Below are 12,112 nucleotides of genomic sequence, written 5' to 3'. Positions count from 1 at the left end.
GCCTAAAGCTAGTTTATAGGAAAATCCTTGCAAATAGTTTATAGGTCAACCCTGGACCCCTTTATTGCCTTAGCCCCTATTCACCCTGGTCATGCCTTATCTCCCCAAAGAGATCATAAATTCCAGTGTCTCTCTTATATTTCTTTGCCTCCAACATCACTCTTAGCATGGCATCCAGCCAGAGTGGGTACTTGACATAAAGCATGAGTTGTGTTTGAACAACCTCTAATGGTCTGGAAAGTGCCGTAATGAGTATTACCCGTGTAACGCTCAGAGTGCCCCTGCAGGGGAGGAGGGCAGGTGCCGTTACTGGAACACCGCCCTAGCCCCAGGTGTTCTTTCTATCAGTCAGACCATCTGCCTCTGGGCCGTGCAAGGCAGTGCCTCTCGGCTGTGTCAGCTGGGCCCAGATCGACTCTCCGTGGCACCAAGGCCACGGCTCAGGTGGAACGTTCTCAGCACCCTGGAAACCCCAGAAGAAGTCCTCTTACCTCCCGTAGACACCTGAGCCCTCCTGGGATCTGTAAGCCCCTCCTGTCCCCTCCCCAGACCTGGGAAATTGTTCCTGAGCCTCTTGCCTCTCCCCTGCAGAGCCCCAGCTCTCCATTGCCTCCCCTCCCCTGCCCCTCGGCAGTCACCGTGTTGAGCCCTGGCTTGTGAAAGCAAAAGTCTGATCAGGGGAATTATCTTCTGCATGCCTGGAAACTTCTGGGAAGGGCCCTGCAACACAGAAGTCCCCAAGGCCAGAGATAAACAATTCAAGTTAAAAAAAAAAAAAGAAAGACTTGGCTACTTTTTAAAGGTGGGGAGGGGAAAATAGCTAGGGCAGGGAAATTAATCAGAAATTATCTCAGTAAATTATCCTGCCACATGCAAATAAGGAGATGTTTGAGACTACCTAGGGCTACAACGCCCAGGCGAGGACCCAGGGCTCCTCACTCCCACTGAGCTCCTTTTTTACTTTTCCACAGCTGGCAAATAGCCCAAATCATTTTCAAACAGGGAGAGAGATCTACAAGAAGCCCAAGTGCAATCTGTTAGAAGTCACAGGCCAGGCTAGGGGGGAGATGGAGAAGACGCGCTTTTCTCTATTTCTCCCCCTATGCACAACTGCGAACTCTGCACTTGATACAAAACAAACAGGAGGAGGCTCTGAGGGATGGAGGGGACAAGGCAGGCTAGCCAGGGACCTCGGGACCCAAGGAACCACACACCACACTGTGGTGGAGGCAAAATAACCAACCATTCTATAGATAAGAGAGGTCGGGTGAGTTTGACTTGAGCCAGAGTGAGGATTATAATCTGGGAAGGCTTTAGAAGGGGCTCCGGAGAAGCATGGCTTTCGGTACAGTCTTATATCTATTTAGAACAAAGAACATGTATTAAACACGCCCAGGATACATATTCATCAAAGATTCAAAGAGATAAGCAGTTGCAAATTAGCAGGTCAACATGACCCTGATGTCTGGAAAGGGACTAATATGGCCGTTACCAATAGGGCGTAGTAGGAGGGGAAGTATGCATCCTTATCTGAAGAGAGCTCATTCTTCACTTTAATGGATAAGCAGGTGTACAGCGCATGTTTGATAGGGCATAGGTCAGACTTCTTTAGTTCAAGTGGAATCAGTTTTGAACCCAAATAGTTACCCCGTATACCTCAGTATGTGAAAATCTCTTGTCACTGTGGTGAGGTCCCTGGGTTTTCTTTTTGCCCCATATATCCCAGACTTTCCACTGAAGAAGCCAACAAGCTGGAAATGCTGATGGGCACAAACGAACCAAAAATGCCCCAAAGGAAGAATGCTCTCTCTAGCCAAAGGAGCAACCTGGCAATACAGAAAGACTTAGACAATGGCTGTTATATTCCAGCCAAACACCACACAATAAACTGTGCCCCCTCTCCCACACACACCAGCAAAGATGAGCAGAGAGCCTAGATTTCCACCCTCCCCAGGTTGTAATGAGGCACCCAAACCTACCCTCATCCCCAGTCAAAATGGCGGCAGAGAAGGCCAAACAGAGAGGCTGGCATCCCCCATAGGCAGTAATGAGGAGCCCCTCCCTTCCTCACGGGAGTGGTGGCAGAGGAGTTCCAGTAGAGGCAGGAATTTCACCAGCACCCGGTGGTAACAAGGGCACTACACTCCCCCCAAACCATGGTGCCTTTGGAGATCATGTGAGGAGCAATAATGAGGTCTCCTATCTCTCCCAGCCAGCAAGGTGTGTGTAGTGGCCCAGTGGGGAACCAGAACTCCAACCCTTCCCAGCAGTAACAAGGAGCCCCTCCCTTGGATGTCAACAAAGGCTGAACAGGGAACCTGGACTTCTACCCTCAGCTGGCAGGAATGAGGCCTGCCCCTCCCACTTCCCCTGCCTGAGGGCTGTCAGAGGAAGCCAGCTATAACAGAAGGCTTAAAGAAGATGGACAGTCTCGTAACATAATACCAAAAATGTCCAGGTTTCCATCAAAAATCATCCAAGAACCAAGAAAATGCAATCCAGATTTTAAAAAAAAGGACTTGGTAGATGCCAACCCTGAGATGACAAAGATGTCACAATGACCTAACAAAGATTCAAAGGCAGCCTTCATAAAAACACTTCAGGGAGCAATTATGAACATGCTTGAAACAAATGAAAATATAGGAAGTCTCGGCGAAGAAATAGAAGCTATAAAGAAGAATAAAATGGAAATTCTAGAACTGAAAAGTACAATAACCAAAATAAAAAACTCAGCAGATGGGCTCAACGGCAGAATGGAGGGGAGAGAGGAAAGAATCAGTGAACTGGAAAACAGAACAAGAGAAATTATGCAATCTGAATAACAGAGAGAAAACAGGCTGGACAAAAGATGAGCAGAGCCTGAGGGACCTGTGGGACTGTCACAAAATATCTAAAGGAAGCTCTAATAGTCTCAGAAGGGGGCTGGGAGGCTGAAAAAGTACTCAAGAAAATAATGACTAAAAACTTCCTAAATCTGGCAAAAGACAGAAATCTACAGATTCAAGAAGTTGAGCAAACTCCAAACAGGATAAAGCCAAAGAAATCTACAACAAGATACACCATATTCGAACTTCTGAAAATGAAAGGCAAAGAAGGGATGTTGAAGGCAGTGAGAGAGACGCCATCTTCCCTGAAGAGGAAAAGCGATTCAAATGACAGCAGATTTCCATAGAGGCCAGAAAGAATTGGTGCAACACTTTTTCTCTTGCTGAAGGAAAAATCTGCCAACCCCATCCAGGAACGAAGGGAAAATCAACTCTCAGGTGAAGAAAAACTAAGAGAATTTGTTATCAATAGACATACTCTAAAAGAATGGCTGAAGGAAGTTCTCTAAACATAAAGAAAATGGTAGAAGGACACTTTGCATATCAGGAAGGAAGAAAGAACACTATAAGTAAAAATGAGTAAATGAAATAGACTTTCCTTCTGCTTTTGAGTTTTCCAAATTGTGTTTTATCAAACACAATTAATTATTAAAGCAAAAATTGTAATACTATCTGATGTGCTTCTGAAAGTATGTAGAGTAAATATTTAAGGCAATTATATTATAAACAAAGTGGGGTGAAGAGATGCAAAGGGAGGTAAAGTTTCTACATGCACTCAAGCTTATAAAACTATGATACCAGTAGGACAATAACTCATGTACGTGTAATAAAATACCCAGAGAAACCACTAAAAAAGCTATACAAAGAGATATACTCAAAAACACTATAGATAAATCAAAATGGAATTCTAAAAAATGTTCAAGTAACTCCTAGCAAGGCAGAAAAAAGAAATCAGGGAAATGAAAAACAGAAAATACAGAGAAAACAAAAAAAATAAAATGCATACTTAAGCTCAACCTGTCAATACTTACATTAAATGTAAATGGACTATGCCAGTTAAAAAACAGAGATTTGCCCAGTGGATTGAAAACATGTCCCAAATATACACTGTCTACAAGAAATTCGCTTCAAACATAAAGATATAGGCAGCCTAAAGGTAAAAAGATGGAAATGATGTATCATGCAAACATGACAAAAAGAAATCAGGGATGGCTATATTAATACTAAATAAAGTAGAATTCAGGCAAAGAAAATTACTAGAGGTGGAAAGGGACATTATATAATGATAAAAGGGCCAATTCTCCATGAAGGCAGCAATCCTAAATGTGTATTAACCAAACAACAAATCTGCAAAATATATGAAGCAAAAACTGATAGAACTAAAAGGAGAAATAGATAACCCTACAATTACAGCTGGATGCTTCAACAACTCTCTCTTAATAATTGTTAGAACGACTAGACAGAAAACCAGCAAAAACACAGAAGAACTCAACACCACCACTGACCAACAGGATCTAATCAATATTTATAGATCACTCGATCCAGCGACAGGAGAATACACATTCTTTTCAAATGTTCATGGGATGTAGACCAAGATAGACCACATCCTGGGCCATAAAACAAACCTTTTTAAACCTGATGAATTTAAAAGAATTAAAATTGTACAAAGCGTATTCTCTGATCCAAACAGAATCAAACTAGAAATCAGTAAAAGAAAGGAAAGAAACACTTGGAATCCAAACGACACACTTCTAAATAATCCATGAGTCAAAGAGGGAGTCTTAAGGGCAATACAAAATACAGTTAATGGAACTAAAATAAAAGTTCCATTTTCTAATCAAAATTTGTGGGACCCAGCTACAGCAGTGTGGAGAGGGAAATTTATAGCACTAAATGCATAGAAATTGGAGATGAAGTGAAGTCTCAAATCAACAATCTAAACTCCCACCTCAGGAATGCAGAAAAAGAAGAGCTAAATAAAACTAGAGAAAATAACCTAAGAGCAGAAATCAGTGAAATTAAAAGAAGAAGAACAATAAAGAAAATCAATGAAACACAAAGCTGGTTCCTAGAAATAATCAATAGAATTGACAAACCTCTAGCAAGACTGACAGAAAAAAGATAGAGGACACAAATGACCAATACTAAAGGTGGAGCAGGAGATAATCATTGCAGGTCCCACAAACATCCAAACGACAATAAGGGAACACTGCAAACAAGTCTACACAAAATTTTGACAACTTAGGTGAAATGGACCAATTCCTCAAAAAGTACAACTCACCAAATACAAAATAGGTTATTTGAAGAGCTCTATAACTATTAAAGAAATTGAGTTCATAATTTTAAAACTCCAAGTAAAAAACTCCCCAGGCCCAAATGGTTTAGGAGGGAATACTTCCCAATTCATTTTACTTGGCTAATATTACCCGGGTGTCAAACAAACATAGTGTGAAAAAAAGGGAACTACAGACCAATATCCCTCATAAACGTAGATGCAAAAATATTTAACAAAATATTAACAAATAGAATTCAGTAATACATTTTAAAACTTACACACTATGTTCAAGTGGGATTTATCCCAGGCATGCAAAGCTGGTTCAATATTTGAAAGTCAGTCAGTGTAGTTCATCATATTAATAGACCAAAGAAGAAAAATCACATAATCATGTCAACTGATGCAGAAAAAGCACTTGGCAAAATTTAAACCCATCATCATAAAAAAATCTATCAGAAAAATAGAAATAGAGGGCAACTTGCTCAGCTTGATAAAGAACATCCACAAGGAACCTACAGCTAACATTATAATTAATGGTAAAAGACCAAATGCTTTCCCCTTAAGATCAAGAATAATGGAAGGATGTTTGTTTTCAGCACTCTTATTCAACACAGTGCTGGAAATTCTAGTCAGTGTGATAAGGCAGAAAGAAATAAAAGGCATAAAGATTGGAGAGGAAAAAATTAACCTGTCTCTATCTGCAAATGACATAATTGTCTTCATAGGAAATCCCAAGGAATCAACAAAAACACTCCAAGAACAATAAGTGAGTTCAGCAAAGTTGCAGGATATAAGGTAAACATACAAAAATAAATTTTATATGTATATTCTAGCAATGAACATATGAGGTTAAAAATACTATATCATTTATAATTGCTCAAACAAAAGTAAACACTTGGGTATAAACCCAAGAAAAACATGTACAATAATTGTATAATAAAAACTACAAAATGCTGATGGAAGAAATCAAAGAACATCTTTAAAAATGGAGACATCATACTTGTGCATTGGGAGAATGAACGTAGCAAAGATGCCCATTCTCCCCAGGTTTCTATACAGGCTTGACGCCATTCCTATTAAAATCCCAGCAAGACTTTTTTGTGGACATAAGCAATATTAGTCTAAAAGTTTTGGAAAGCAAAGGAATTAGAATAGTTAAAACAGTTTTATGAAAGAAGAATAAAGTAGGGAAATTGATCTCCCTGATTTCAAGGCTAATTATAGCTATGGTAGTCAGGACTATTGGGTATTGGCAAAGGGATAGACGCAAAGATCAATGGAATAGAATGGAAAATCTGGATTTATACCCATGCAAATATGCCAAACTGATTTTTGACATAGGTACAAAGCACTTCGATGCAGGAAAGACCTTTTTCAACAAATGGTGCTGAAGCAATTGGACATCCATAGACAGGAAAAAAAAAACAAACCTGGGCTTAAGGCTCACATCTTACGCAAAAATTAACTCACAGATTTAAATGTAAAACAGTAAATCTTTTAGGAAAAAAATAGCAGAAAATCTTTGGGATCTAAGGCCAGCCAAAGAGTACTTAAACCCCAGAAGCATGATCCATAAAATGAAAACAATAAATTGGACTACATTAAAATTAAAAACCTTGACTCTGAGAAAGACTCTGTTAAAAAGATGAAAAGACAAGCTACAGACTGGGAGAAAATGCTTGTAAACCTCATATTCAACAAAGAACTAGTACCTAGATTGTATAAAGAGCTGTCAAAACTCAACAGTTAAAAAAAATCAAACAATCCAGTTAGAAAATGGGCAAAAGAATGAACAGACATTTCCCTGAAGAAGATACACAGATATCAAATAAGCACATAAACAGAAATTCAACATCATTAGCCATCAGAGAAACGCAAATTAAAATCACAGTTATATGGTACCACACACTTGTCAGAATGGCTAACAGAAAAAATAGGGCAACTCCACGAAATTGGAGGATGTACATAAACTGGATCACTCGTACATTGGGGGTGGAGTGTAAAAGGCACAGCCACTTGGGAAAACAGTCTGGCAGTTTCTTAAACTGAAGATGCAGCTACCATTCCACCCAGCATTTGCACTCCTGGACATCATCCCAGAGAAATAAAACTTACACCCACACAAAAACCCACACGCGAATGTTACAGCAGTTTTACGTGGAATAGCCAAAACCTGCAAACAACCCGGATGTCCTTCAACAGGCAAATAGTTAACCAAGCTGTGCTCCATCTGCACCATGGAATACTACGCAGCAACGAAAAGGACTAACTGTTGACACAACAAACTGAATGGATTGACAGGGAATTCTCCTGGAAAAAGCCAATCCCAAGAGGTTATATATTGTATAATTCTGTTTATATAACATGCTTGAAATGACAAAATTATACAAATGGGGGACAGGTTCACGATTGTCAGAGGTTAAGGAGGGGATGGAGTGGAAGGAAAGTGGGTGTGTCTATCGGATAGCAGCAGGAGGGTTCCTGTGGGGGTGGAGTGTCCTGTATCTGGGCTGTATCGATGTCAGTTGACACTGTGATATCATACTGGAGTTCTGCAAGATGTTACCACTGAAGGAAACTAGGTAAAGGCCTCATGGGATCTCTCTGTGTTCTTTCTTATAACTGCAACTAAATCAAAATACTAAGGTTAATTTTTTTTAAGTTACAGGACAGTCCTGAGTGAGGCCACTTTGGATGAGGTGGCCTCGGACCAACCCTGTGGCAGAGAGTAGACATCACATGGAGTGTGGGGAGCGAGGAAGTAAGTGGAGGAACTCTGGGGTCAGCAGGGAGAAGACATGGACGCAGAGATCGCCAGGTCACCTGGAGCCAGACAACTCACCTGCAGGCCGGGGGAGAGTTTGTGACCATCCTCTGTCAACTGTCAACTTGAGAAGGTCAATGCAGGGAACGACACTTTTCCTTCTTACTAGAACTGGTGTGCGTGCACACGTGCGTGCATGCACACCCAGGCATCTGCAGGCAGACCGTGGTAGGTGGGATGCCAGCCCCACCACTAGCCATCTGTGGTGCTGGGCTGGTTCCCAACCCTTCAAAACCTCAGTCTTCATCAGTAAAGTGGCAATAAGAAGAGTACCGTGGCGACGGTTGGGTGAGATGGAGCAGTTAAGGCGCCCGGGAGCCGAGAAGACAGGAGAGAGGGAGGCTTGTGCGCATCTTACGTTTTCTTCCACATCCTGAGACACGACCCGCCTCTGACAACCCCCACTGTGTTCACTGTTCACCATCTCCCCAGATGGCTTTACTCCTCTTTGCTCCTTGTGACGAACTATTGTGTGGGACATTCTGCAAGGAAAAATGTGCAAAGGAACTCCTAGCCACCAACCTCAGAGCAACAACATTTCAATATTAAATATTAAGGCACCAATATGCTGGTCAAAGAGAAAAACTTGTAGCTGTGAGATAAATAAGTCCTGGGGACGTCCCGTACAGCCTGGGGACTGAGGTTACTATGCTGTTATGTATACTTGAAAGTTGCTAAGAGAGTAGGACTTAAAAGTTCTCATGGAGAGAGAAAAGAATTTGTAACTATGTAAAGTGGTTGATGTTAACTTACTGTGGTGATCGTTTTGCAACATGAACATATGTCAGATCATTCTGACATACACTTTGGACTAATACGATGTTACGCGTCAGTTATATCTCAGTAAACCTGGAAAAAATATGAAGGTGGCATCTTGCTTTTCCTTGACACTCAACCCATCCAAGCCTACAGACTCATTGTGTTTCCCTCCCTGGTCTCTGGGCCCTGAGCACAGAGAGGGTCTGCCTCGTCCTACGGATCCCCTACATGTCACAGATAGATGCCCGCCTCTTGGGCAGCTCTCCAATACTTGTTGACTGACTGATTAAGCCACAGACCCCTTACATCACAGTTTAAATCACAAATTATTGTTTCCTGCCTATGCTAAGAGACACGATATTTTCTTTGACCTACAACTCATTAGTTTCATCTACTCCATACATTTACATTAAAAAAATATATATTTTTACTAAAAAGCACTTTGTCAGTGACTTACCCACAAGCCTAGGTGTGAACACTTGCCAGGGAGCCCTTCTCTGCAAAGCAGACCCCCGGCAGGGGAGCATATTTATTTTGCAATTAATCAAGGGGAGAAGCCCCTGCCCCAGGTAGGACAGAATTTCAGTTTTCACCACCGCAGACACGTGACAACCCCCAAACCACAAACAATGATTCAGTTTCTGTTTTATGCTACAGGGAGAATTGTTTTAAAATAGGCGTGACGCAATCCTCTGTGTCATAGTATTGCCCAATGTAATTGTTCCCGCAGCAAACAGGAAGCGAGAGAGGTTACTAGCGGGCACTCCGCTCCCTCCGAGGTGAGTGACCTGGAGTAGCACCCACTACCTGTCTGTGCACAGGCTGGCCAAGGGTGAAATCTAGTTATTTCCCACTTTGGGTCAGATGATAGATTTTGCATTCGTGAACATGGTGGAATTTGTTTTTTATAACACACACTGAAAACAATTACAGCAAAACCCTGAAATTCGTCGGAGTCTATAGGGTAATAGTTGAGGGTAAAGGGAGCTTTTCCTAGTGGAAAGTCTAGAATAACTTGTATAACATCATGTCATGATGGGTCTAGCCCGTGATTGCTGCTGCAAGTGGGGGCCGAGAAGCTGGTGAAGCACCTGAGATCTCGCAGCTTCGGGACTATGAGCCACAGAGGCTGAAGCAGGTGCGCGGCACAGTGCTTTGAGCTTTCTATCCCTTCACTCACTTAATCCTCATCACAAGGCTGTGGCCCAGTCCCTAAATTATCCACAATGGGGAACTAAGGCACAGAGAGGTTTTGAAACTTGCCTGAGGTCACACAGCAAGTACTGAATCTCAGATCCAAAACAGTCAGGTCTGTCTCCACAGATTGCATTTTTTTTCTTGCTATCTTTCACAACTTAGAAAATATTTGGCTATTATTTCTTAAAATATTGCTTATCTCCCTCTCCCTTCCTCTCTCTTGTCTTTTTCCGGGAATCCTGTTACGTCTGTGTTGATATTGATCATGTCCTTCCTACATGTCTTACTTTTTTTTTTTTTTTTTTTTTACCATTTTTACTGTTTTTTCCTCTCTGTGATTCATTTTGAATATTTTCTATTGACCTTCTTCAGACTTACTTTTCTGTGTACTGCTGCATCCAAGCTTCAGTTAAAACCCTCTGAAACACCTCCTTTTATTTATTTGTGCTTCTAGAATGTCCCTTTGATGATTTTTGTAGATTCCAGTTCTCCACTGAAACGCTCCCTTTCTGCATCCATTTTGTCTATCTTTTACTCTATTTTTAACGTATTTATCACAGTGATGTTGAAGTCATGACTGCTCTCTATTCTCTGGGTCATTCTTTGAAGTTTGACCTCTAACCATGAGAGCCATTTCGACAGAGGAGATGAAATGAAGCCTGTCTCCTCACTTCTGTCACCCCTACTGTCACGTAATGTCTCACCTACAGCTTGTGGCTGTTTGGGTTGGTGTGTTTTGGGGCCCTGTTTCTGCCCTCTCAGGAACCAAGTAGGAGATGAAGCTTGCAATCCACCCTTAGTAATAACCCCAATGCCATAACCCAAACAATGTTGCCGCTGGACGTCAGGAGGCATCTTTCCATTCCTAGGAACAATTTGGGAAGCTTTCTTGGGCAATACCAGGTCTATAACTAATCGTTTTCATCATTTTCCTTGAATTGGCCCATCCACATTGAGGCTTGCCAACTCACCCAATTACAACCCACAATTTGACTAAAACGTTCTTTATTTTTTAAAAAACGTCGTAACATTGACCTTAATGGCGATTTCATTAAAATCGCATGTTGTGCGTTACAAACTCTATTCTCTCAAAAGCAAAGGTAACTTACGAATACCATCACCGGCTCCCTGGGGTTTTTGTCTGCTTCTGTGGATGGAGGATTTCAGAGAGTCTGTGAAGGTTTGTGGTTGGTTGCAGACCATGTTGCACTGAGATTCCCATGGTAAATACCTCCATGGAAGAACTTGAGAGTGTTTCTTATCAGTCTCAATTGCTGCACAATGTAGAGTTTGACACAATGTAGACACTTCACTACTTCAATTGTATCCAGTGGGCAACTCTTAACCATATGAGAAACTGCAGGCGCTGCTGGGGCAGCCAGCTGGAGCGCCTGGGAGGGGACTCAATGGGAAAACTCGATGCCAACCAAGGATAGACCTAGAACCCAGGCTGTGAGAGCTGTGCAGCTGGGCCCTCTGGACCCGGGGCCGGCTAGGGTGTGCTTTGCGATGTCTAATGTCCCTGGAGCCTTTCTGGCCCCACCTTACCCAGCCAACCTCATCCCCCACCACCCTGAGTCCCTCCTGGCCGTGCACCAGCACCCCGCTGTCCCCACACTGCCCTTCAGGCCTCCAACCTGAACAATCCTGGCCCCTTCACCCACCCCCCCCCGGATATGGTCTCCGACTGCCCTGCTCTGGGTGTACCGGAGTTCCTTCCAGTGCGACAGCTGAGCACAGGCACCTGCGAGCCCACGACAGAATCACGCAAACATCGGGGCTTCACAGGGCTGGGGGAGCACAGAGAGAAACTGCTGAGGCTAGATTTCACCTTCTTCCCTTTGCTTCGTCATCTCAGCAATCAGGGATGATGGACACATGCCTTTCCAGCCCCACCTGTGCTAATGGCCATCTTTTCAAGCCAGCCACCCTCCTTTCCAGCCTTTCCCTGGTGACCTGGCTCCAGGCGGGTCTCCAGCTCCTGACGCTCTCCCTCTGCCCTTGCCTGATGAACTTACTCCACACCCCTCCTTATGCCCTATATTGAAGACTGCAAGCCAGGACCTTCCAGAGATTTTGATGGGGAAAGTTCTGGGCATCAGGAGTTTGAACAGCTTCCCAGATGATTCAAATAGGAATAGAAAATTGAGAACTGATGCGCTATGCCTAAGCTTGACTGTGCATAGGAACGACCAGGGAACTTGTCAGACACTCCACCCCACAGCTGATCAG

Source organism: Equus przewalskii, chromosome 27 (assembly GCF_037783145.1).
Source record: "Equus przewalskii isolate Varuska chromosome 27, EquPr2, whole genome shotgun sequence".
Taxonomy (NCBI): Eukaryota; Metazoa; Chordata; class Mammalia; order Perissodactyla; family Equidae; genus Equus; species Equus przewalskii.
Note: the sequence above shows the minus strand (reverse complement) of the source record.